Consider the following 27,249-nt stretch of genomic DNA (forward strand, 5'->3'; position numbering starts at 1 on the left):
GGGTTGGAGGAGCACCGGAAATAGCTTGTGCGCATGTGCATGGGCCTCCTCCAACCCGGATGTGCACCGGAAATAATGGTTGTGCATGCACACAATGCTTGCGCATGCACACAAGCTATTTCCAGTGCTCCTCTGACCCAGAAGTGGGCAGCCGCACAACGCAGCGTCAGTAAGAGCGGGCGGCGGCAGCAGGTGGCGGGGATGCCCCAGGTCAGATAAACGAGTTCCTTGGGCCCGTGGGCCTTAGTTTGGGGACCCCTGGAGTAGATGATCCTCAGGGTTCCTTCTGACACTGTGATTCTATGTAGCACTTAAGGGCCCCTCAGATATCCTTTTTATTGCACTTCCATTATTATTTGCACTTATGGTGCTACTGGGGCAGTTATACACCGTTGGCGTATGCAAAGGTTTTGAGCAGGTCACAGTGCTTCATTTCTAGTCAGTGCATATCCTTCAACATCCTGCTGAAATCTCACAACTTTTCACATCGCAAATGATTCTCCCCACTATGTTGCATTAAAGCCCATCCAGGGAGCAATAACGTGGTAGCAATTGGGGAAGCATCACTGAACCCCTGACCATTGGTCATGCTGGCTGAGGCTGATGGGAGTGGTATTCCAGTAACATGCGGAGGGCAACACATTGACTACCCCTGCAGGAAAGGGATACAGAAGAGGATGGTGATTATAATTAAGATTTATATACCACCCTTCATCAGAAGATCTCAGGGCTCTTCACACGATACAAACATGAGAAACAAGCAGAAATAAATAATTACCGTATTTTTCACTCTATAGGACGCACTTTCCCCCCTCCAAAAATGAAGGGGAAATGTGTGTGTGTCCTATGGAGCGAATGCAGGCTCCTTGGCTTCAGCGACAGCAAAGCGAAGCCTCTGAAGCACAGAGGGAGCGCTTCCTCCGCGCTCTGGAGGCTTCGCGTTGCTTTTGCTGAAGCCTGGAGAGCGAGAGGGGTTGGTGCGCACCGACCCCTCTCGTTCTCCAGGCTTCAGGGATAGCCGTCTGAAGCCTTTGGAGCGCAGCAGGAACTCGCGCTGCGCTCTGAAGGCTTCGGGTTCCTTTCGCTGAAGCCAGGAGAGCAAGACTCTCCTGGCTTCAGCAGAGAGGGAGAGCTGCGCAGCGCCCCTTCAGCGAAGCGGGAGGAGAAATGAAAGGGGCTCCGTTCCTCCTGCCGCTTCACTGAAGGGGTGCTGAGCAGAGAGGGAGAGAATTTTTTTCCTTGTTCTTCACAAGGTGCGTCCTATGGTCGGGTGCGTCCTATAGAGCGAAAGATACGGTAAAACAAAAACAACAAAACAATAACCTCCTCCTCCCACAAACTCAGTTAAAAGGTTATAGAATATTAATCAGCCCAAGGCCTGGTTGAAGAGGAACATTTTTGCCTGGCACCTAGAGATATATAAAGAAGGTGGCAGATGAACTTCCCTGGGGAGAACTCTCCACAAGCGGGGAACCACTGCGGAAAAGGCCAGTTCTCATGTTGCCACCTTCTGGGCCTCTTGAGGAGGCACATAAAGAAGGGCCTCATGTGATCATCGCAGGGTCCAGCTGGGTTTATATGGGGAGAGGCAGTCCTTGAGATTTAATGAGAGTTTGCCCTGGAGATCTTCAGATTTTTCTGCCCTCTGCTTCTTCTGTTCCCTTCTTGGTTATTACACAGAGATGCTATGCGCACGAGACTGCTGCACATATTTGGAAGATGGTTTGCAAGAAGAAGTTCATGGAAGCTTCCCCAAATGTTACCTTAGGTTTCTGCCTACAACTCCCATTAGCCCCCTGGCTGGCACAGTCATTGTGTATCGCCCCTAGCACATGCTATAAACCCATGTGTGATTGCGCATGAGCACTAAGGCATCATGCTGCACACAGCTTTACCCTGCTGTGGATGAGACACATTTTGAAGTATGATAGCATATTCACATATTGTTTTTCTAGTAGATCTTTAACTAAAAGAGCAAACACTGCCTCAGCAGAGGACAGGCTATATTCCAGAGTACCAGAAGCATTCAACAGCCAGAGAAGGCGTCTTCAGCAATGTGCAGTGCAGGGAAAACTCAAGCCCTGATCTTTGGAATGGAAAAAGAGATTACAGAACCATAGAAATGTATAGTTGGAAAGGTCGTCTCATCCACTTCAATGCAGGAATCTCAGATGAAGAATCCCTGACAGCTGGTGATTCTACCTTTGTAGAAGAGTCCACCACTTTCTGAAGGAGTCTGTCCCACTGCTGCCTTCAGAAAGTTCATCAACTTTCTGAATGTTCCTATTGTATCAGAGATATATGGGAGGGAATATCAGTTCTGAGCATAGCTGTCAACTTTTCCCTTTTCTTGTGATGAATCCTTTTCAGAATAAGGGAATTTCCCTTAAAAAAGGGAAATGTTGACAGCTATGGTTCTGAGCTGTGTTATAGGCTGGAATACAGGTCTCTGCTCTGTAAAGACATTGTTTCCACCTGAATCCTGCCTCTGAGGACAAACTTTTGGGGAGCTGGATTTATTCCCCCACAGGCCCACATAACAGATGGGAATATTATTGTGCAGATTTCCTGAAGCAGCCCCAGTGTCTGAAGTAGGAGAAGCCCTCGGTGGATTGTGTCCCTGCATTAAAAAAACCAAACCCACCACGAACACATTCAATATGTGAGAATAGCCATTAATCTGTTTGACGCAGTTCAACTTCCTGTAAGGACTAAAAACTGCCTCTAGCAGTACAGTGGTACCTTGGTTTAAGAACAGCTTAGTTTATGAACAACTTGGATTAAGAACGCTGCAAACCCCTGAAGTAGGTGTTTTGGTTTGTGAACTTTGCCTTGGAAAAAGAACATGTTGAGTGTGTTCCATTTGGAAACGGAACCCCCCGCTGCTATGGGAAAGCAGGCCTTGGTTTAAGAACGGACTTCCAGAATGGATTGACTTCATAAACCAAGGTACCACCATATTTCTTTAATGGGATGTGAAGCTGGATTCAATGTTATTTATTTTAAAAATATTTATTCTACTTCTGTCTTGATGCTTATGTGTGCATGTGTGCATGCACATGACATGGACCCTTTCCATTCCTCTGCGTTATGATCATCTTGAGTTGAGCTGTGGCCAATTAGTTAATGGAATAAACCTACATATATTTGCATATGACAATACTTGGAAGAGGGAAAAAACTTCTATTGTTTTGAGATGTTGCATGTATGTATTGTGGCAGACAACTTCCAAGAAGAGGCATCACCTCTTCTTTGAGGACCTCTCCAAAGCCAGTTTTTCATAAGTGTTTTCACACAAAAATGTACAGTGTGTTGCCTGATTAATTGATGCGTGCAGGTGTTGAATTAAAAGCCCCTTTCAGTTACTAATCTAATGAAATAAATACAATTAAGCTCATTTAAGTCTCCCTGAATTAAATGGCAGTTAAAAGTAGTTGATTGCATTTATTTATAGATTGATAACATGCTTTTCAGCCCTAGAGCGCAAGAACAGAAGGGAGCCCTCCTGGATCAGAGCAAAGACCCATCCCAGGGATGGGGAACCTGGGGCCGAGAGGGGTGGGCAGGCTGAATGTGGTCCCCCAAGTCTCTCTGTCTGGCCCTCAGGACTTTATCCAGATCATACCAGCTGCCTTGCCACACCCTAACTGGCCTTGTATTGCCCCCTTCCTTCCTGATTTTGCCTGGCTGGAACGTATCCTTGCACGTCAAGGTTGCCTCTTGCTTCCTTGGATAAAACATAGAGAGGGGTGTCCCTATGGTACAAAAGTAACATTTACATTCGCTGCTGAAATATACTCGGAGTGTGGATTTCATGCTCTTTATTCAGCTCTTTATTCAGAGTAGTGAGGAATGGAAGTTCCCCCGAAATGTCTGCTTTATATACATTATTTACACAATGGGCCCCACGTGACTGGCTAATTCTGGGATTCTCTTGTAGGCTAATCAGGTTGCAGATTCACTTTCACCCGGAGTTGGATTGGGTGGCTCCTGTGGACCAATGAGACTGCTGCATTCTGGACCCTATTGTTCTAGGACCAATCAGACTGCTGCATTCTGGACCCTATTGTTCTAGGACCAATCAGACTGCTGCATTTTGGATCCTATTCAACTCAGTACATAACAGCCGCCCTGCCCACTTTTGGCCCTGGCCCTGCCCACCCCTGGCATGTGGCCCCCAGAAGGTTGCCTGGAATGGAATGTGGCCTCTGGGGTGAAAAAAAGTTCCACGCTAAATTTAAACTGGGTTGTACCAAAATAACCGTATTCAGAGGCTAGACTCTAGCTAGTTCATCATTAGGTTCTGCCACCTTTATGGGGTCAGCAGATTCTTTGGTGCTTTGGGGATGTAAGAGGGAGCCTCTTCAACAAACAACACTGTAAAGACATGCCACACAACTTAACAAATATGAAATAGAGGCTCAGAAGGGGGTGGGGTGGCGAGAGAGACAGAAAAGCAATGCCCCTTGCTCTGTGCAGTCAGGATTCACCTGTTGCCTGGGCAACCTTGCATTGCAGGTAGTGCAGGCTGCTGTGTTGTTATTGATAGCCTAGAGAGGGGAATGGGACACTGAAGATATTTATGTTATGTTTGCTTTGCCTGTAGATGCCATTAATTTCTGGAAAGCTTAAAGCTGCTGTGCCCAGGCACAAGGAGGCCAGCGTTTGTTGTGCAAAAAACTGCATGTGGAAAGATGGCGCATAGAGTTTAAGCAGGTAATCAATCATTGAGAATGTCTTACAGGCATTTTGGTGTTCCGTTGATGGGCACTTTCGCATTTGGGTTGAAAAGTGGAGGAGTACTTATTCAGCAAAAAAAGCATATAAAGATATGGATGAGTTGAAGAGAAGAGATTCTGTTGCTGGCCATTGCTCAGATTACAGGCGCCATTTAAAAGCTTTGTAGCTGCCTGGGGAAAAGCTCCGTTGAATTTAGTGGGACTGAACAAACATACATATTATCCATGTTCTCAGACTACCCTTCCTTATCCCCATTGCACAAGCCCTGTTCCAGAATCAGTGGCTTTGTAGCTATACAAATATACATAGAGGAAATTCAACTGCAAAACCTTGTTCATGTTTTGGTAAGTCCAGGAGTTGCTACTATTCCCATACAAGGAAATGTAGTAGTGATACTGAGGGAAACCAGACTGCAAGGTTCTTGTGGTCTGTCTGTGGCTGATGGGCCATCCCAGTAGTTTTGTGGTCCTCCAGCTGTTGTTGGAGACCAACAGTCAGCGATGATAGGAATTGTAGCCCAGCGTTTGGATGACCACAAGTTTCCCATCCCTGTTCAAAAGTGAACTCTTTTCCCCCACCCCTTTTGAAACAAACAGATTACATGGGTTCGTATATTTTATTTATTTATAATATAAACATTTTCTTAAAAAAACCATGGCAGTGTACAATAAAATCAGTAAAGCATCTTAAAATTATACAATAGTAAAATACAGAACAAATGGCCAGTGTGGAATCAAACACACTCCTGTTTAATATGCACTCAATGCGTTCCCACAACATTAGCCACAGCTCATACCTAGCATGTATCTATTCTGTCATTTGTTATGAAATACTGTGTTTTTATGTCTCCCCCCACAACAGCTTTGATGTGTCTTGAGAAAAATAACTGCTTTTTCTGCTTTTTAACCCAGCAATGTATACAATGCCTAATTTTCTAAACGCTTGGCTTAATGAAAACATTTTCAGTGGGTGACGAAATGCCAGAACTGTAGGTGTCTGCCTGATCTCAATATAGGAGCAGTCCCTCAAATTGCTGGCGACATTAAACCTGAAGTCTTAGTTCACATGGAAATTAAATGGATATGAGGCAACTCACATGAGATATGCGCTCATCCTTTGACCTTTAAAGCAAAAACTAATGCAAGAGAAATGTTTAAAATTTGTTCTAAAAATTCCCTAGGAACTTTGTGGAAAGTTGGAGACTGACCTACTTCATCATACTGACCAATAGGTGTGCATAGCAGTCAGACCAAAATGTAGAGCAACAGTGAGGGTTTCTTAGAGCTTCCAGAGTATCGGTGTGGTTTTCAAAAATAAGAATCTGCAAGATTGATTCGACAGGAGCACAGATACAAAAATCAGCACACATGCAGTGGGCAAACTCAGAGCTCTGTAGCACCACCTCCAAGTCTCCAAAAATCTCTCCTGGCCACATGGCTTGGATTGGCCGATAAAGTTTTTTGCTGTTAGCATTGGTTACTGTACATAGAAAAAATAATAATGCCTCGAACCAGCTAGCAGGAAAGAGGTGTCCCGTCTCAATTTCATACTCAGTCTACCAAATGCTCAGAATGAGATGCTTCTCACTTATCAGATTCACATGAAGGCCTTTCTAGTGCTGTTCCTGTGGTTGCCCAGTAAACATGATATACAGTGTTTTGCACGAGGTGCTTCTCTCCATTTCCTTTGCCCCCCTGGGATCCAAGTTCCTATAAATAAATGCTTGAGCTCTAGTCAGCTGTGTGTAGAATGAATGACATTTAACCTTTCCACTCCTTCCTAATGCAATCCAGAATAGTATAGATGCCGGAGGTTGGCAGGAGGAGGGAGAGGGAAGTGCAGGATAGCTTCCCACTTTGGGGGACTTTCTCCTTGGGAAATATTTGTGAGTCACAGATGTCCATTATATCACCTGTCCCACACTCACCATATTCTTTTTCAGCCTCTCCTGGTGTTTCTGCAGTATACAATCTTGGAAAGAAGCCTGTTGGGTTCTCTGGCTTTCCTCCATTCTGCTTACATCAGGCTGGCTGTGAGATGAATCAATAGAATGTCAGGAAATTTATAGCTGAGGTGGGGAATAGCGACAAAATACTGCTTTAAATGTACAGATGGGGTCGAAAAACAATACCGTGAGCTAAAGACACTATTGCATCCATTGTGGCTGCAAAATCTGGATGTGAAAAAGAACAACAGTGGCACCATCACTTAGGACTTGTTGTGTGCTGTGGGTGAGTCTTTATTCATTCACCTGTCCTAACTGGAGTCTGCAAAATGCAAACTAATTTTTTAAATTTTTAAATTTTAAACGCTACAGGAGTTGCACGCTGCCTGTTGCCTCTGTTTTCAATCAACAGGCTCCTTGTCCTCCTCAGACTTGCCCTTCTGCTCCAACAAGACTTGGGATCTTGTTTCGTGGGTCTGCCAAACATGGCAGTTGTTTAGCAACTGGCAGCCGCACACGGCACACTCGGTTTGTGGGAGGGGAAGTGGGAAAGAATGCAATCCCACTGGACGGGCGTAAGGTGATTTTAAGTTGAGAGAAGAATACATGTAATTGCCAAGCTTGGGCACAGGCCAAGACGATTTTGGATAACACCTCTATTTTTACAAACAGGGATATCCAATCTTCATCAGTTGGGGCTGCAGGCTGCAGTGACCTTCAACGGACTCATCTTGGCACCGTTCGGAAGAAGACTGGCACAGCATGTCCCAAGCCCAATGGACTAGCAAGAACAAACAGTAACTTCCTTCATTCTAGGACTCAGCCCAATAGGTTTCCAAGAAAATGCACAAGGTCCTTCATAGAACAGGAGTATAATTATGGGCATGGAAGATATAAAGACATACATCATTTCCATCTTGTGTGTGTGAGAGAGTGATGCAAGTAGCTAGCTGTTCAAAGGATAGAAATCTAAACCCAAAGCCCTTGTTGCTAAAGCTAAAGTGGTTCTTTGGATCCTGGACAATTTAAATAGAGGACTTGTTCATTCATGCAAGTAGTTGCACCTCCACTTTAATGCTGTCAGGTGCCATGTACACCAAGGCCATGGGTACGGTATCTTTACAACAATCTTGTCGGCTAGATCAGCATTATCCCTATATTACTGTTGGGTGACTGAAGTTGCGTTGCTTTTTGGAAGTTCCACTGAATCAGATCTTATCAGACGGACGGAAAATCTGAAGAGATATTTTGCTTAAACGAGCTTCAATTTAGCAGGTAAGATTTGATCTTCCCAAGGCTCAGCCACGGAACAACAAGAAAAGCTCTGGGAGCTCTTGGGGAATTAATAGGAACGTGATACGATCAAAATATGGGTCAGGCGAAAGTGTGGATGAGCACTTAGTGATTTTATGAGCTGTAACGAAAGATGGCCACAGCTATTGGACCAATGAAAGCAGAACTATAAAGTTACCAGCAGTAGTATATATATATATCTCCACAGTAGGTGAGTCGGTTCAGAGTGGCACACAGCCTATCTTGTCTACTCCTGATGGTTATGAGAGGAACCACATTACACACAAGGGTAATGAAATGAAGGCCAAATGTTGGCACCAAGCCCTCCTGATCCAGGCCTTCCCTCCAAAAAACCCTCATACTTAATATTATCTGTATGAGAAGGCAGAAGTTGTCTCATCTGAAAGCAATGCAGAGTGGAGAATAGTCCATTGGAGGGACTGGGGCGCTGCCCAACAAACCCGAGGCAGCTTTGTCTAGCCTGCTTTATTACTTGCACCTAGTCCAAGCGGTAGCATTCCTCCTCCTTAGTCTTACAGTTCCCCTTGCAGATCTCAGCATGGAAAAGGTTGAGGACAAAACTAAAACTAGTTGGCTGTGCCTTACATTGGCTCTAGCGCCACTGACCATTGCTTATTCCCTGCTTTCTACCCAATGGGCATTAGACACCACTGGGAATTCAACACCCCTCAATTCTGGGTCCTTGTTTTCTCTTTTTGGGGGAGATCCTGTCTGAACAGTAACTGAACATTTCAGGGTAGGAAACACGGAGGTGCAATAAAAGCATTTAAGATCAATATTTTAGGAAAGGGCCGCATGCAGCAAAACACTTCATTACTATATTCCCCATATCAGCCATTGTTATTTTATTTGCTTAACAAATTTCTGTCCAGCTCTTTGGGTAGAAAAGAAACCTTGAGGAGTGGCTAGCAAAATTAAAAACATAAAATAATATAAAATCGCAGCAGCAAAGATGAAAACCAAAGTCCTAGATTAAACTGTATAAATCTCAACATCTTAAAAATCCTGGGCAAATGAACTGTGCGCTGCAATGAGTAATGCAATGCACTGTTTGGGGATTGTGTTCAGTAAGGAAGGAGAGGGAAGAAGGTAACTTACTGGGAGCAGGGAATGTTAAGGTAAGGGGGAGTGGGGAGTTGAAGGGAGCCTAGGAAGGTGAGTAGAAAATTTATACAGTTGATCCTTGAAACAGGGAGAGGAAGAGGGTGGGGATTAGAGGGGAGCAGGGCCGGCCCACACATGAGGTACCAACTTGAGATGACTGCCTCAGGTGGCAGGATCCACAGAGGCAGCAGATCCCAATGTCAATTTTTCTTCCACCTTTGTTCCAGATGTAGATCTTCCCGCACCCCTTCTTCCACAGTAGGGAGGGGAGCACCATTTTGGGGTCTGCCTCAGATGCCAAAATGTCTTGGGCCGGCCCTGGAGGGAGTAGCTGGTTGGGCGTGAATTTGGAAGACACCTCTGTTCATTCCTAGATCATCCACAGCTGATAAGTAACAGATCATTGTTCTTCTGTCAAGTCCCAGACTTGAAGCTCACATTGCCTTAACCAAATCATGGTGAGCTACTCATTCATAGCAATCAGGCAGCAAACCACAATGTTGTTTTTAACAACCTCTAGAAAAACCTGATTGCAAGGTTCTATGCAGAACATGACGGAATTAACCCGGTCCAAATGTCCCACCAATCCACTGCCCCATGAAGAGAAAAATAAACCCAGCCCAGAATGCCAAGTTCTGAGCATTCCAAAACCACCAAGCTGCCACTGTAGAGGACTAAAGGGGGGGCACACAATATTATCCTGAATTCCCCACACAGCCGTCTGCCTGTTCTAGATAATAAACTGTAAATCAGAAAAGACCCAGAGCATCTAGTATATTGATATACTGCATAGGACTATATGGGAATGGTGTGGGATGTCAAGAAATCTCTAGAGAACCAACCTTTCACAGACTGTCCAGGGGCAGTAAATTGTGGATTTGAAGTGAGAGAAGCTAGCTTGAACATCTTGGTCCAAAGTTACACCCCGTGGGGGGGGGTGCCATTTCCACTTTGTTTTAGGAGGGGACAATTAGTCAACACAACGTTACAATGAGATGTTTGCAGCACTATATATGAATTCATCAGGCCTATAGTCAAGCAATGGTGAAAACTGATATTTGGGCTCAACTAAGCCAGAGTTCATCATGAGTACGAGTGTCACTGAAACATTTCCTAGTGAAGTCACCGAAGAAAAGTACCTCAGAAATATGAACCTTGGAAGCTTGTAATGCAGCCTCAGATATGAGGAGATTTCACCCCTCCCATACCCAAGAATCTCCTGATGGTCTCCTGATGGTCTCTGCTGACTCTCCAGAGAGGAGGAGGCGTGTCCTGCCTATCTACTTATTCTGCCCAGCAACATATCTGTGTGTGTGTGTGAGAGAGAGTCAGTCAGTCAGTGTATCGGAGAAAGTGAGAGTGTTAGAGATCCTAGAGATAAGATTGCTGCTAAGTGCAGCTGCAGACTCTCAGTGTAGCATTGATTTATGCTTAGAATATTCAGCTCTGTATATAGTTTTGTATCATAGTTGTAGTTATAGAATAAAAGGAAGATATTCTACAGAGCTGCTCTCCGAGTGGTTTATACTCTGCAAGACTGCAAAACTCTGCTGCGCAACGACTGTAGTATTGAGACAGTGAATCCGGTGCTCTCAGCTCTAAGCTGTGAGTCCACAGCACTGTGACCTGTTCCTGCGAGAAGGAGGTCTCTGGTGGTGCTACCCAGCTTGCCTAGCCCAGTCGGGGTTGAGGTGCAAGAGTCCAGTTGGTGCACTGGCTCTAGGGCGATGCTGACAAGATATGATGCAAGCATGATGACCTCATAATTCAACCTTTGCCAACCTGTTGCCCTCCAGATCATCCCCAGCCAGTACACCATCCTGGGGCTGATGGGAGTTGTAGTCGAAAACACCTGGAAGGTACCAGGTTGATGAAAGCTGTCATCGTTATTTTACAGGCTGGATTTCTCGTGAGCTGGAGTAGCATTCTGTCTTCCGCCACACATATGCAACACACAACCTCCTTTATCTATTCAACCCCAAGCTCTTTCTTCCAACTCAGGATGTCCCTGCCTCCCTCTTACACACCTGACCGCTGCTGCCATTCGAGCAGCAAGCAGGAAGAAGGAGAGAAGGCTGCGAAATATCTCCACTTATGCCTGGTGCTTTGCCATGTGACCAGCCCTGGGAAATGTAATTGTAATAAGGGCTATTGACACCCACACCCAGATTGGCTCACCCCAAGGAGGATAGGTTTGTTCCATCTCTAGATATCAACACTATATATTTAAAGCATTGTCATACAATTTGTAAGCTGCCATAGAATACTACCCAAAGAATCCTGAGAGCTGCAGTTTGTCAAGAATTGTTAGGAAACCCCTATTGCCTTCAGAGACAGGGACGCAGGTGGCGCTGTGGGTTAAACCACAGAGCCTAGGACTTGCCGATCAGAAGGTCGGCGGTTTGAATCCCCGCGACGGGGTGAGCTCCCGTTGCTCGGTCCCTGCTCCTCCCCACCTTGCAGTTTGAAAGCACGCCAAAGAGCAAGTAGATGAATAGGTACCACTCCGGTGGGAAGGTAAACGGCGTTTCCGTGCGCTTCTCTGGTTCACCAGAAGCGGCTTAGTCATGCTGGCCACATAACCCGGAAGCTGTACGCCGGCTCCCTCGGCCAATAAAGCGAGATGAGCGCTGCAACCCCAGAGTTGGTCACGACTGGACCTAATGGTCAAGGGTCCCTTTACCTTTACCTTTTTTGCCTTCAGAGAGCTACAATTTCCAGTTGTTTAACAATCAATCCTTCCTCCCAGGGAACTTTAGGAATTGTGGCTCTTGTGAGGGTTTCCCAACAGTACTCAGCATCCTTAACAAACTACAGCCCCCAAAGTTCTTTGGGTAGCGCTATGACTGATTAAAGTGGTATGATCCTGCTTTAAATGTATATTGCAGATGGGGCCTAAGACCCAATGAAACCACTAGAATGTGTTTGACTCAACCCCTCTTTATACATTGGTACTTATCTGCTCTTTATACTTTACTGCATGCATGCTGCCCCCCCATGGCTTCAGCTCATAAAAAAAGAAAATATATATATTCGAATTAATCTTTCCCAGTTTCGTAACCTCTCTGACACCAGTTACTCTGGACGGAACGACATGCAAACTAGATCTTTCCTACTGTATATCTTAATTGGCTTCATTTTACATAATTTAGCAGGCATTAAAACAAATCTGGTGTATAATGATGCAGCCGGAGCAGGTGCGGGTTGTTTATTTATTTTATTTTTAAAGAGAAGCAGCCAGATGCTGTTTTGAGATCTGTATTTTGCTCTGTGTTTTGGGTATTGATATGGTTCAAAGTGAAAACCTCAGCATCTGGTCCCCCTAATATAAGGGGTGGGTAACCGTTTTCAGGCCAAGAGACACACATTGACCCATGGTCAACCCTCTGGGGAGTTGCATCTCAAAATTGGTGTGGCCAAATGACCTCCATAATCCCAGAGAGACTTGTTATTAATATAACATACCTGAATAGTTTCTTTTTCCTGTTTCTTTTTTTTGGGGGGGGGGAGAGCTTCTGGGTGGTGGACAATATTGAGGTAGTATAAAAATGATGAAAACAAACAAATAAAACAAATAATAGGGCAAGATTTGGACCTGGAAAGTTTCAGTTTAAATTTTTAATCAGCAGACCCTCCCAGTGTCCCTGTTTTCCAGGGACAGACTTGAATTTACAGAAGATGTCCCTGTTTCTTATATGATCCTGGAATGTCCTGCTTTTCTTTAGGACGTCCCTATTTTCAGTGGGAGGGACATGGGTGGTGCTGTGGGTTAAACCACAGAGCCTAGGACTTGCCGATCAGAAGGTCGGCGGTTCGAATCCCTACGTCAAAGTGCAAGTAGATAAATAGGTACCGCTCCAGCGGGAAGGAAAATGTGTTTCTGTGTGCTGCTCTGGTTCGCCAGAAGCAGCTTAGTCATGCTGGCTGCATGACCCAGAAGTTGTACGCCGGCTCCCTTGGCCAATAAAGCAAGATGAGCACCGGAACCCCAGAGTCGGTCACAACTGGACCTAATGGTCAGGGGTCCCTTTACCTTTACCTTTATTTTCAATGGAGAAATGGTGGAGGGTATGGAGTTATGCATCCCCTCAAACCAAGGAGATAAGTGACTATACAACTTTTAGAAGACATCTGAAGGCAGCCTTGTATAGGGAAGTTTTTTTAATGTTCTCATCATGCTACTATGCTGTGCATAAGATAGGATAACCATGTCACTTGCCCTGATCCATAGGAATTGGTGGAAATGTATTCTTAGGAAGCTCCTAGTGATGTGTCATTGATCAGAGCTACACACACATCTACTCAGTAGCAAGTCCTGTCAAGTTCAATAGGAAAGTGTGCATAGGATTGCACGCCGAGTGATTTTAAGGAGTTGTTGATTTATGATTACGTTTATAACCTGCCTTTTTGTATTCTGATGTCTTTTGGGCACTTATTGAAAACCTTCCTTTTCCAACAGGCCTTTTAAGCTGAGGTTTTCCTCAGTCTTCATCTGTATTAGAATTGCTTTTCATATGGTTTTATTGTTTTCTCACTTTGTTTGCCACCATGGCCTTTGTTGGGAGGGAGGGTGGAATATAAATTTAATGAATAACTAGAGAAATAAATGAGAGAGAGTCATTCTGCTATGGACATCTTTTGCAGCAAGGAACATCTTTTGCAAGAAGACTGTCAAACTTTCCTGCAGGCTGCAGGATTGTTTATTCCTGGTTAGTATTTACTACTACACCGTGTTGTAGCTCATGTTTCAGTTTAATTTTCAAGAGCCCTGCCAAAGATGCTGAGGGCAAAACAAGTCCCCGGCCCACCTGCTGCTACATGCATCTCTTATTACTGAAATTTGCTGTGCTATTTTTATCGTGCTTTGCAGCTTGGCCAAATGGTTCTGGGTGGCTGTAGGTGGCTCCTTTTCGGTCTGTGGCTTGATGGCTTAAACAACTAAGATGTGGAAGATGATGGGATTTGGCTGGTTTTTGGGCATCATTAATGCCTCACAGAAAATTCAAGGGGCAGCGGGAGAGGGAGAGAAATGGAAGAACACTTCAGGTTAACTTGACTCAAACTTTGTCAGAATCAGGATCCAGAGAAAATAATAATACCCAAAACATCCCTTTGTTGATTTGCAACTGCAGTCACAAAGCTATGCTGCCTCTATGCAGATACATCCTGCATTGGGGGACAAGTCATATTCAAATGCTCGATTTTCATACCAGTATGTAACAATGCTGATCTTTAAATACTGAAATTTGAGATTTGGATTTCAAGATTTGATAGTAAAATATGAGGTTGTGAAGGATTATTCAGCTTTGGGTTGGATTTAAACTTTTGTTATTTGTGTTAATTTTCATTGGCATGAGTTTAAATTGCCCCCTCCATTTGGGCTGGCATTAAAAAGACTTAGGTGTGAACCAAATGCCCCAAATGAGAGGGTTTCTCTCTCACACTATTTTGAGTATCATGTGCTGCTTTTGAAATGTGGTAACATTTCAAGAAACATTTGTAAGTGGAAAGCCTGTTTCTATGCAAGAATCCTGCCCTTTGAAAGGCCCTTAAATTGTTTAACCACAGTATCTCCTCTCTCGGTTGGAACTTAATTTCAAACCCATTTATTAACTATGCTATGAGCAAACCCATTTATTAACTATGCTAGTGAGCATAGTAATGGTAATGGCTGTTTGCACTCTTAAGACTACAAAAACCATGAAGCAGGGTGACTGTGTACAAATACACTTGCAGGGACATTCTAAGACCTCAGTGGCATTAGAAGTTCTGAAAAGTTATTCTGAGAACAAACAGCCTACTTTACAAGCCAACAGTACTACTTTAAGTGTGACTTGTGGTTAAGCCATAAAAAACATGGCTTTGAGTAGGAATCATTGGTATAAAACCAACAAGGCTAAAATTAGGTCCCTGAATACTGGGCATGAGGATTGTGGCTGATCCTACACATATTGACAGACTGCCAGGTTAGCACTGCTGCTGGTATCAAATTGCAGCTGGGTCAATCCTGCTACTGCCCTGTAAACACTTAACAGCTGAAGTAGCAAGAGGGTTGGGAAAGACGTAGCAGCTACAGGCACCCCCAAACTCGGCCCTCCAGATGTTTTGGGACTACAACTCCCATCATCCCTAGCTAACAGGACCAGTGGTCAGGGATGATGGGAATTGTAGTCCCAAAACATCTGGAGGGCTGAGTTTGGGGATGCCTGATATAGCATATCTGTGTACCACAGACTTAAATTTGTTTAACAATAATTTCATCTCCCTAGGAAATCTGAGGAACTATAATTCTGAGAGGGTAGGAATATCTGATAAGGAATTCTTCAGCACTCTTGTGAAACTACAGTTCCCAATTTTTTGGGGGGTGAATCCCAAGCAGCTAAACTTGTATAATACCAATATATGCTTGTAACGAATATGACACTAGGTAACATATTTTTTTTCCTCTGTGCTGGTTAACAATTTTCGTGTGGGATTTTTTTCCTCCTTTTCTGATCCTGCCCTTCTGCTTGACAATAGAACTTTAGAAGAACTGCAAAAGAAGTTTATTCCTGAATCAGCTTTCCCCTGAGAAAACCGGGAAGAGACATTTCTGAATCTAGGTACACAGCACTAAAAATGCTGGTTTGCATGGACTCTAATTGCTCATCTGCAGCTTTGTTGGTATGTATGAGATAAAACAACAAAAATCATATGCATTTCTATAGCAATTTGCTGATTGCTCAAAGTGTTTTGCCAACACTTTCCCAGGAATCATTAAATGACTCTGTGGGCCAATAATATCAAACTACCTACTCGGAATAGGGACATAGGCTTGGCTAATCCCCCATTCGTGAGTTCAGAGTAATCTGAGATTTGAACTCTTAAACTTGGATGTGTCTGCAGAGATGCCCCCCACCATGGAGGGGCGATTGCCTTAGCAAGGAGTGGTTGGTAGCTCTCCGTTCCTCAGGCAGGCCCCAAAAAGTTGTTGTTGTTTAGTCGTTTAGTCGTGTCCGACTCTTCGTGACCCCATGAACCAGAGCACGCCAGGCAAAAGTAGACCTAGTCAAAATCAGCACCTTGGAGAGAACTCAAGGTTAGAATTCTCAAGACCACAGAGATTGCTTCAGATAGACACCCAACTTTTCTCAGTGAGATCCTGAAGCAACTGGCTGAGTTTTAGAGAATGGCTAGGTAGCCATTGCCTAGAAGCTGCTGGTCCAAGTGTTATGGCCTTCTGCACTTGTTGGATCCTTCAAGGTTTCCAGCAGTGATGATCTCTCCTCTGGGTTCTCTTGATCTCGCTAAGGGTCTGTGGTCAAGCCACCAAAATCTGACAGCAGAAGCATCTTTTTGGAGCTCAAGATTCTGGGGTCCATGGCCTCACATGGGATGGACCAGGGAGTGGGTCCGTTTCTTCTTCAGAGCTGAAGATGCCGGAGGAGTGCTGATCTAGGGCTATCATTGGATCTTAAGTTCCTCCTGCATTCATTGGAGCCCCCCTTCCATATACAGTTTCCCACCCCATTTTCCAAAGCACCCAGAGCCCTAGGAGCAGATGAGGGGCTGCGGAGTATTGTAGAGTGAAGGATGTGTTGAGAAAGCCCTATTCTGTGAATGTAGAGGAAAGCCACACTATGCTACCTCTCTGCCACGGAACTGTGATTATCTGTTTGGGGAACTCTTGCCAGCAACTTCAGGCTCCAGCTGGCTGAAAAACAGCTGTTTCATCAACAGAACGACAAGCCATTTCTTCTAAATCAGCAGCCAAGGCTAGAGGATGAGAAATTTAATTGAAAATTTCTTTCACATACAACAATCAATAGTTCCACATTGTGAAAGCTGTTGCAGAGATAAATCATCCTCTGCTTCATCTTTTATTACAGTCACGGTGTAGTCAATTAAATGTATTTTTTAAAATAAATAAAACAAAAAGCTTTGCAGCTTATCATAGTGTTGACTCAGTACTTGTCCCACACTAGACGGCAGGAACTGAGAAAGTAAATAGAGTGGATATGGGTATCTCTTTTTACAGGCCCCAGTACAATATCTGCTGTGAACATTGGCCTTCTAGCATCAGCACCTGCAGAGCTAATGACCTGGAAAGACAGGGGAGCATTGTGGGATGTAGTTGTGGCTGTATAGGTACAGAATGGGGAGATGCACGCTCAACATGAATCAAGCACCCCTCAAAACTCCCACCTGGATGCACCCAAACAGGCAAAGTGGTACTCTTGACTGCTGTTGAATTTTGTCAAAAACCCAGTTGTAAGTGGAAATTGTAACAGTGCTACTGGATAATAGTTTCTCAAAAAACAACAACCACCACCCAGGATGTGGACAAATGAGTACAAATGCACATGCACAGAAAATCAGAGAGCTCAATGAATGGGGAAAACTGCATTGTGAAAGGGGAAGTGGCTCCATTTCCTTTGTTACTCTACGGTTGCCCTGGCTGATGGGAGTTGTAGTCCAAAACAACTGGAAGGCATCGGATTGCTGAGAACTGGCTTGTAGTAACTTAATACAACTAGCTCAGTATTTTTTTTAACTAACTGGCAGCAATCCTCAAGGGGTTCAGGATGGGATTTCAGGCAACTCTACCTGGAGATGCCGAGCATTGAATCTGGGGCATGCAAAGCATGTACTCTACCACTGAGCTATGGTCCATATGTTGCATCTCTCCTCCATGGTCTGAGATTTGTATTTTCACAGTTCTAGAGAACTGCTGCAGATCATTATTCTGAGTCTCCAGTTAAGGGAATTTTTCCTTTTCTCCCACACCCACTTCTTCCCTTGCATTCTGCACATTCTGAGGAGCACAGGTGAATTTAAATCTTTCACAATGTTCAGATCCTTAATGCTGCCTATAACTCTTTGGTGCAATCCATCAGATATGCTGTTTGTATATATTCTAGAATAATTAATGCAGCTTCAAAAGTGCAGAGAAACAGCCAATTTGCACATCAGACCAGGATAAGCAAAGGCGGAATGCATTTGCATAATGGCTACCACTTGGCTAGATTTAATGTTGGCTCTGAATACCAACAGCCTATTAATGATCCTATTCCTGAAGCTGCTGCTGAAAACCGAATGGGTCTGGAGTCTCATCTGAACATAATTAAAGACCCTTGGAGAAAAATATTAGGGCATACCAGCAACCCCTTCCTTTTCTGAGCACGTCCCACTTAGAATATGGGAACATTTTTGGGAAACATCAGTGACGGGTGAAGCTCTTTGGCTTGATTTGAAATCAGCTTGGTAATTTTGAGGTTTGTTGGTCAGCATTTTGTGTATGTGTGTATGTGGGGGCCTTCTGTTTTCCCTTCTGAGAGTTCTATGCTGGCATGTAGTATCAGTATTACAGAATCATAGAATTGTATAGCTGGAAGGAACCACGAGGGCCATCTAGTCCAACTTCCTGCAGTGCAGGAATCTTCTGAACACAATTCAAAGTGATGGTGTTGACCTTTAAAGCCTTAAATGGCCTCGGTCCAGTATACCTGAAGGAGCGTCTCCACCCCCATCATTCTGCCCGGACACTGAGGTCCAGTGCCGAGGGCCTTCTGGCAGTTCCCTCGCTGTGAGAAGCAAAGCTACAGGGAACCAGGCAGAGGGCCTTCTCTGTAGTGGCGCCTGCCCTGTGGAACACCGTCCCATCAGATATCAAAGAGATAAACAACTACCTGACATTTAGAAGACAGCCCTGTTCAGGGAAGTTTTTAATGTGTGACATTTTGATGTATTTTTAATCTTTATTGGAAGCTGCCCAGAGTGGCTGGGGAAATCCAGCCGGATGGGCGGGGTACTACTACTACTACTACTACTACTACTACTACTACTAATTTTATTTTGCCCCATGTGGGGCTTGAACCCACAGTCCTAAGATCAAGAGTCTCATGCTCTACCAACTGAGCTATCCCATCAATACTGACCGAAGTCAGTCCCATAGGAGCATTCAGTTTATGCTCTAGTAGTAGACCAGAGCGAGAAGGTTCTCTCTCAGGTCCACTCCCAGTCCCTGCACCCCTGCCAAAGTCATCTGGCTAATCCAGTTAGCTCCTGGGAAGGGCCCTGTGTTGCAGCACAACCAGCCACCCTCCGGGTTAGAGAAAGATCCCAGAGCCCCATGGGGCATGCAGACTCTTATCCAGCTCTTGCTCTGAAAGATATCTCTAAATCCCTCATCTGGGTGTTTCAGCTTGATTTAGAATCATAGAATCATAGAATCATAGAATCGTAGAGTTGGAAGAGACCACAAGGGCCATCGAGTCCAACCCCCTGCCAAGCAGGAAACACCATCAGAGCACTCCTGACATATGGTTGTCAAGCCTCTGCTTAAAGACCTCCAAAGAAGGAGACTCCACCACACTCCTTGGTATGGAGGAAGTCTAGACAAATCATGCCTTTAGAGAAATGAAGGGGAGACACACGTCTTCTTGAGAATGAACGTATTTTATTTTTTTTGCAGCAGCAGACAAGCTCCTTCCATTTTCACATGAGAAGTCAGATCTATAATTTCCTTTAAGCGCTCTTTCTTTCACTGCAGCACAATGGTGTATAATTTCTAATGATGGACATGAATAAAAGTATGACATTAAAACTCTGCGATGCCCTGGAATAACTTATTGAAGACCAATTTAAGCACTTTAGATGGACACTTTGAGAAGGCATTGTCCCTGATGGAAAAGGGGAGATACCCCAAAATCAGCCGGAGATCGCTAATAAACTAAAAGCTGTAGCACTCATGTTCCGAGCCCAGAGAGCTCACAGACAGCAACCAGCTTCAACAAAGGTTGAAAGGGAATGGAAGCTTTTCAAGCTTGAGCACCCGACCCCAACTACTCATCCAGGTTCTATCCTCTTGTAAAAAATGGTGAAGATACTGTTTAAATTGTAATGGGTTGTATTCAACTATATCCTACTCGGATTAGACCCATTGAAGTGAATGTGTTGAATAGTGGGAAAGATGGACGAAGGACACAGCTCTGTTGGATTCACAGCTCTTTATTGCAGCAGTTACAACTGCTCCTGGAATCAGACTGACTGCAACCTAGCTGGCTGCTTTATATAATACTAAGTAAGTTGAAACAGTAACAACTCACAACTAGCTAACCAATCAGGAGCAACAGTTTTCAATCCTTCATTTACATACTGGTGGCCCTGAGGGAGAACTGCCACTAATCTTAATACATAACAGAGTGAACCTAAGTTGGCAATACCTATTAACTTCAATGGGTCTACTCTGAGTAGGTGTGGTGTTGTTTACCACCCTGTGTTTTTAACAATGTACATGAGATGCCTTGGAAGGGCTTGCCCTAAGTGAAATTATTGACATACTGGAAATGAGTAATATTTCGGGGCAGGATTAGCAATTACTTTAAATACGTTATAGAGATGCCCCCCCCCGCATAATGGCAGGGGGTTGCCTCTTTCAGCTAGTTCATATTTCCAGGTAGCATGCAAGTGAGACAAAGACCAGCTTTATATCATTTGCTTATTATCACACAATGGTTACAGCTTATTTACAAAGACAGGAGAGGTCTGTTGGAGAATAAGATAGCAGCTTTTCTGTGATTCAGCCCCATTTAATTCAACGGCACTCATTTCTGAGTCAATGGTGATAGGATTGCGCTATAAATGTTCTATCTGAGGTTGATGAACGAATGCTGGAGGCCAGGCCTCCATGCGTTAAGCATGGAGCTTAAGTTCAATGGAGGCTTGAACATTTTTATTTTCCTGACTGTAGAAATAAAATAAAATTCAAAACCAAAGGGGGAGAATCAACTAATGTGGAGAAGCCAGTGTGAGCTATAAAACAGGATTATCGGTTTGCAACAGATGTCACCAAGATAGCGGAACATATCCCTGAAGCAGATGCCTTATTATTGCAAAGACCTTTCTCTGAAGCGATCTTAGCAATAGGGTACTTCTTAAGATCAGGAAATACTTTCTGGAACGGCATATTAAAAAAACCCCTGAATGAATCAAGTAAGCTGAACTGAGTAAAGGATGATTAATGGAAAAAGACCTTATTTGCACTACATGTAACTTTTGATAGGAAAAAAGTATGCTCTCAATCAGCTTACTACACATTCAGTCTGTATGCAACCATGATCCCATGCATATTCATGTGCAAGTCATCACCATTAGTCCTGTGGTGCAAACTTCCAAGGATGCATGCATATAGAGCTGTGGCTTTATGGCAGACCTCTTGTGTTAAGGTTGATCGCTTGATTAATAGTATTTGATGGCTGGCGGCTATTAGATATAAGATGCCCTACTGCTTTTTTGGATGGGTGCCAAAGGGAATAGCTAAGCAAATCCCTTCTGCTTGGTAGCTGATTTCTGATCTTCCTGGTAGCTGATATTATTGTCGATCGTAATTTCATGTGGCTCAGTTGCATTGAATTAACTATTTTGTGGAATAGGTACCCTACACGGATATCGGTTGACATAAGGCAGGACAGAAATATTTTACAAAATATGAAATATGAAATTTGATTTCAGCTAGGGAAGGAGGAAGGAGGAGGAAGTTACCCTTTAGTGCAGGCTTCCTCAACCTCGACCCTCCATATGTTTTTGGCCTACAACTCCCATGATCCCTAGCTAGTAGGACCAGTGGTCAGGGATGATGGGAACTGTAGTCTCAAAACATCTGGAGGGCCAAGGTTGAGGAAACCTGGTTTAGTGTGCCTATCAGTCAAATAGATTCTTAGGAGGGCTAAATGCTATTGCTTTTAGGGAATTCGGTGTTGTCTACCTTGTTGTTGTCAGTGTGCATCTCCCTATTCAGCTTGAGTATTGTACATATTTCTCTCGAGGTTTTGAAGCAGAGGCTGGATGGTCACTGTTGTAGTAAGGGATATCCTGCATCAGTCGAGGATTGAACTACTTGACCTTTTGGAGCCTTTCCAACTCTATGATCCTGGGATTTCATGCAGATATTATGCACACAAAATGAAAATTTATTTACTGCATTTTTCGCTCTATAGGATGCACTTTTTCCCCTCCAAAAATTAAGAGGAAATGTGTGTGCATCCTATGGAGCAAATGCAGGCTCCTTGGCTTCAGCGATAGCAACGCAAAGCCTCTGAAGCACAGAGGGAGCGCTTCCTCCGCGCTCTGGAGGCTTCACGTTGCTTTTGATGAAGCCTGGAGAGCAAGAGGCATCGGTGTGCACCGACCCCCCTCTCTCTCCAGGCTTCAGGGATAGCCGCCTGAAGCCTTCGGAGCGCAGCGTGAGTTCCCGCTGCGTTCCGGAGGCTTCAGGTTCCTTTCACTGAAGCCAGGAGAGTCTTGGTCTCCTGGCTTCAGCAAAAGGAACCCGAAGCCTGAGGAGCACAGCGGGAACTCGCGCTGCGCTCGAAGGCTTCAGGGATAGCTGTGCGCAGCTCCTCTGGCAGGGAGGGGCTGCACGCAGCTATGGCTTCTTTAGCCGTGTGCAGCCTCTCCCGGCTGGAGAGGTTGCACGCAGCTAAAGAGGAAGCCAAAACAGCGAGCGGGATCCATCCCGCTTGCTGTCTTGGCTTGTGCCATAGCCGCGTGCAACCCCTCCGGCAGGGAGAGGTTGCGCATGGCTAAAGAGGAGCTCTGGGAGAAGCGGGCAGGCTGTGCGCAGCCTGTTCGCTGCTCTTTGGGGCTCAGAGGGAAAGACGATTTTTTTTTCTTGATTTCCCCCTCTAAAAACTAGGCATGCCTTATGGAGTGAAAAATACGGTACTTATGTTGGTTCTCAAGCATCTGTTGCAGGAGTGGGAAAACCCTTTGACTCCGTGGGCCAGATCCTTATCAGGATTAGCCTTGATAGAATGTCAATCACCTGATCTCACAATGATGGCACCGTTTGGTGCTTTGAATGCCCAAACTTGCAGCTTCAAAGCACTTTGCTAGCAGCAAGGTGCTGCTGAAACAAAGGTCTCCCCCACTGCCTGTAACCCTGCAAATTTGTTGCTTGTTGTACGCATTACCAAACTAGAAGGCACTGTTCATCTGACTCATTATAAGGCAGGTTCTTCACCAATATTGCCATTCATCGAATTACCTCAAAGGCATAAATATGATGAATGACAAATTAGAAATAATCACATCTCCTTTGCCACAAGGCTAGAATAGGCTTAGATAGAAATAATGGCAAAATGCTCCGTTCCAGTTGTACCTTACCAGCTGTGGCAGTTACCAGCAATTCCTGCAAACTAAAGGTCAGAGCCTTCACACTGCACCATCTAGTGTTTAGCGAGAGCATCTTCAGGTTGGCCCGCCAATAACTCAGTTTTCAAAGAAAGCCAATGCCCTGCTGAGACTGCAGGTTCTCATTCATTGGAAGATTAACTGACATGAACATAAGGCTGTCACCAGTATTCACTTGGAAACAGCAGATTGCCCTGTGTCTTTCTGAATGTTATCAATGCAGAAGGCAAGAGAGGAAAATGACACACCAGAAAATACGTTCAAGGCCATTACAAGCCGTTTCACTTCACAATGAAATGAACACACACACACACACTCCTTAACCCATCTGTTAATGAGACTGTCAATAAGCTTTTAGTATTGTTATATGGCAGGGTTGAGGAGGAGGTACTAATGAGATTGGCGGCTATGCTTAGGCCTGTTGAGAAAGAGAATGAAGGAAGGAGCATGAACAACACACATTCTGTAATCCATTTTGGGTCCTGCATCAAAAGACTGCAACGGCTGCTGCTTTTATGGCTAGGAAAAAAGTATGTGCAGGAAGTTGGCAAGCAATTGCACAGAAAGCAATGAATTTCGCTGTCATGGTTGCTCTTTAAAAAATACTGCCCTGTCTTTTTTATATATCTGGCATGACACGAACATTTAGCATGCAGGTTTTGCATATCTGCGAAATGCCTGGCACCTTGGGATGAAAATGGTATGCAAATGTGCAGCAAAGTGAGTTTGCCTGAGCAAACATTTAATAAGACTTCATAATTTCCCATTTCCGTTTTCCCACCCCAACAGCAATAATGGGGATTTTATTGACTTAATTTAGATGTATGTATCTTGGTTCAACAGCTAAGGATTTGCAAAACTTATAGGATGTCTGGTGTAGCGAAGGCTGCTGTGGAGGGCATATTCATATTGGGGTGGTTCACCCTTGTGAACCAAAGGACATGTATGCAGAATTGGAAAGGCAAAGCCTTTACTTTTTCCTTCCAGAGTTACTCTAGGACAGGTGTCAGCAAACTTTTTCAGCAGGGGGCCGGTCCTCTGTCCCTCAGACCTTGTGGGGGGCCAGACTATATTCTGAAGAAGAAAAAGAATGAATTCCTATGCCCCACAAATAAGCCAGAGATGCATTTTAAATAAAAGAACACATTCTACTCATGTAAAAACATGCTGATTCCCGGACCGTTTGTGGGCCGGATTTAAAAGGTGATTGGGCCGGAGCCTGGGTAGAAAAAGTGAGAAGGGGTATTTGTGCAAATTCTCCAACTGGCAGATTTTCCTTTGAAGGAATAGGAGTCTCTTATCAATGTTCAGTTCCCTTAACAAACTACAGTTCCCATAATTCTTTGGGGGAAGCATGCCTGTTTAATGCAGTATGATGATGCTTTAAATGTGTAGTGCAAAAGGGGCCAAAATCTCCTTCTGATCCTTTAAAGCCCTGCTTTTGCCTAGTGTACTGAATTAGCATAACCCAATAATATTATTTTTTATAGTACCTTCCTGGATTTGTGATGTGATGTCTTTATAACTGCGTGTGCAATGTTAAGGTAAAAATAACATAGCAGGGTTCGGTATAATGGGAGAGGATAGGCTGGTTTGAAAGGATTCCAGTACAGAGTAAAAAAATATACCATAATAGCAGAGAATGGTATTGCTACAACATGAATGTATTGAAAAACTTTGAGATGCTTACAAGGAAAGTATTGTGGATTAGATTAAGTATACCAGAATTTTTGTAGCAATATTTAGATACAACAGAAAACTCCCAATATCCTACCTGAACACAATGGTTGCTGGCTTTCTGGAGCAGCTCTATTTAAAAACATCTAATATTTATTTATCCTTCTTCAAGTATAATCCCTTAAATAAGGTTTGGCTTCTGTGGAGATAATCTGTTCAGTTCTGAGTGAGAAATCTTTCCGATTTTGTATCCTTGTTTGCATAATGCTTGCAGTAGACAACAAAGTTAGCTGAAAGTGTAGATAAAACTATAGGGATTACCTTCAAGCATTTGCAAATTGCCACATCCGTGCCCTTTATGTGAGATTTGTAAGAAGCTCAGTGACAACTAAACTGAAAAGCAACAGAGGATAAGGAATTTCCAGCACAATAAATCATCCTCACTTCTCAATTTCGAAAGCACTGAGGCAGGTTTGGGTGATTATAAAACCAGGAGGCTTAACCTTTTCCATAATGACAAGGGAGTTGAAGTCTTAACCAGTTCTGCCTCCCATACAGCTCTCATTATCAAATATTTACCTGCATTGCAGAAGTTAGATCCAGGTCTAAAATTCCACAAGTGGGATGGCTGAAGAAGATTACCAGGATTTTCAAGGGTGGTGCTGTGCCGAAAGCTGCCCTCATAAATTGCTGCTGTTATTATTTAAATTTGTATACCACCTTATACCCGCAGGTCTCAGGGCAGTTCTCAATAGTCTAAACACCCCCCCCCAATCCTCTGCAAATAAGCCTTTGTTTCCCCTCCTGTTTCTCAGGGCACTGACGAAAACCTCAGCCACCTCAAATGTAAAATAAGCACAACAAAACCTATGTACTAATGTTCAAATGCAATCCCCCCCCTCATGAATTGATAAGGGGGGAGATGCAGAAGAAACTTTCCACACACACCAGTCGTCCAAAGTGCCCCATCTTTTATTTAAGTAGATGGACACATGAAGAATTCAACCTTCATCTAATGCTAGTCACCTCTTGTCCTTCTGCTCCCCTTTGCATGCCCACTACTACGTTTCCGAGCACAATTCAAAGTGTTGGTGCTGACCTTTAAAGCCCTAAACGGCCTCGGTCCAGTATACCTGAAGGAGCGTCTCCACCCCCATCATTCTGCCCGGACGCTGAGGTCCAGCGCCGAGGGCCTTCTGGCGGTTCCCTCATTGCGAGAAGCAAAGCTACAGGGAACCAGGCAGAGAGCCTTCTTGGTAATGGCGCCCGCCCTGTGGAACGCCCTTCCAGCAGATGTCAAAGCGATAAACAACTACCTGACATTCAGAAGACATCTTAAGGCTTCAGGGAAGTTTTTAACGTGTGATATTTTACTGTATTTTTGGTTTCTATGGAAGCTGCCCAGAGTGGCTGGGGAGGCCCAGCCAGATGGGCGGGGTATAAATAATAAATTATTATTATTATTACTACATATGCCCGGTCCATATTTAATTGGCATAACAGAATCAACAAAATCAGCAACCAAATTTGCTCCTCATGAACAAATTCAAATATGTATGGGTGTGAACTAAAAGGTAAAGGGGCCCCTGACTGTTAGGTCCAGTCATGGCCGACTCTGGGGTTGTGGTGCTCATCTCGCTTTATTGGCCAAGGGAGCCGGCGTACAGCTTCCGGGTCATGTGGCCAGCATGACTAAGCCGCTTCTGGCGAACCAGAGCAGCACACGGAAACGCCGTTTACCTTCCCGCCGGAGCGGTACTTATTTATCTACTTGCATTTTGACGTGCTTTCGAACTGCTAGGTTGGCAGGAGCAGGGACCGAGCAACGGGAGCTCACCCCATCGTGGGGATTCGAACCGCCAGCCTTCTGATCGGCAAGTCCTAGGCTCTGTGGTTTAACCCACAGCGCCACCTGCGTCCCTGGGTGTGAACTATTCTGGTCTAATTCATATGGGGGAAATATGGTATAAACAGCTAAATGCTCTTAATTTAGGAAAGCCCCAAGTGGACTTCAAGCTTAGGAGCATACTCAGCACCTCCTCAATTTCTCCAATATTCTATTTTTAATGCATTTATATCCCATCTCATGGCTTTGATGCACAATTTGCACATTTGATTTATTTCATTCACTTGCTCACATGGATCTCTGTACATCTTTTTTTTTTTTGTTCCTGCCATATATAAGTACGTAAATAAAACTAATGTATTACCCCCAAGCTTACAGAACCTTTATAATGTTAAAGAATAACAAATGTGGTAACACCAGGAACTGTGCACCTCCTCTGGGTGGAGCAGAC

General features: G+C 44.3%; 1 long non-coding RNA gene across 1 annotated transcript; it reads right to left on the reverse strand.

Annotated features, from left to right (window-relative positions):
* Positions 1-5,480: 5,480 nt before the first annotated feature.
* Positions 5,481-7,949, reverse strand: LOC309540351. Its single transcript, XR_014223205.1, has 3 exons — positions 7,809-7,949; positions 6,668-6,770; positions 5,481-6,449 (listed from the first exon to the last, which is right to left on the reverse strand). It is a non-coding gene; the product is annotated as an uncharacterized lncRNA (long non-coding RNA).
* Positions 7,950-27,249: the final 19,300 nt, after the last annotated feature.

Source organism: Podarcis vaucheri (assembly GCF_965113315.1).
Source record: "Podarcis vaucheri genome assembly, chromosome: 9".
NCBI lineage: Eukaryota > Metazoa > Chordata > Lepidosauria > Squamata > Lacertidae > Podarcis > Podarcis vaucheri.